The sequence below is a fragment of the Mus caroli genome, chromosome 3, assembly GCF_900094665.2.
Source record: "Mus caroli chromosome 3, CAROLI_EIJ_v1.1, whole genome shotgun sequence".
In the NCBI taxonomy this organism is placed as follows: domain Eukaryota; kingdom Metazoa; phylum Chordata; class Mammalia; order Rodentia; family Muridae; genus Mus; species Mus caroli.
The window spans coordinates 117658158-117658812 of NC_034572.1; the positions used below are offsets into that span (position 1 = coordinate 117658158).

At 43.3% G+C, this 655-nt stretch overlaps 1 non-coding gene across 1 annotated transcript; it reads right to left on the reverse strand.

Annotated features, from left to right (window-relative positions):
* Positions 1–135: 135 nt before the first annotated feature.
* LOC115030826 lies at positions 136–242 on the reverse strand. The gene has a single exon (XR_003836386.1). It is a non-coding gene; the product is annotated as a U6 spliceosomal RNA (small nuclear RNA).
* Between the last annotated feature and the right edge of the window lie 413 nt (positions 243–655).

Here is a 655-nt window from a genome sequence, read left to right on the forward strand (position 1 = left end):
TGGGTCTTGTTTGTGTAGCCAGTTTGTTAGTCTATGTCTTTTTATCGGGGAGTTGAGTCCATTGATATTAAGAGATATTAAGGAAAAGTAATTGTTNTTTCCTGTTATTTTTGTTGTTAAAGTTGGCATTTTGTTAAAAATATGGAACGCTTCACGAATTTGCGTGTCATCCTTGCGCAGGGGCCATGCTAATCTTCTCTGTATCGTTCCAATTTTAGTATATGTGCTGCCGAAGCAAGCACTGATTTTCATTTTCTTTTTCTTAATTTTCTTATAACTTTGTGATCAATGAGTTATTATGATATTATATTTTATCTTTCCTCACAGTCCAATCATTATCCCCCTCCTCTTCCACCATTTCCCCGTCTCATTCCTCCTCCCAACCCCATCCCATCTCCAAGAGGGTGTCCCCACATTCCCATACACTCCCACATCCTGCTAGGCCTCCCCATTCCCTGGGACCCCATGTCTCTCAAGGGTTAGGTGCATCTTCTCCCACTGAGGCAGACCATGCAATCCTCTGCTGTATATGTATCAGAAGCCTCATATCAGCTGGTGCACCCTGCCTAGTTGGTGGCTCAGTGTCTGAGAGGTCTCAGGGGTCCAGGTTTGTTGAGACTGTTGCCTTCCTCTTCAATCTCTTTTCATACCATTG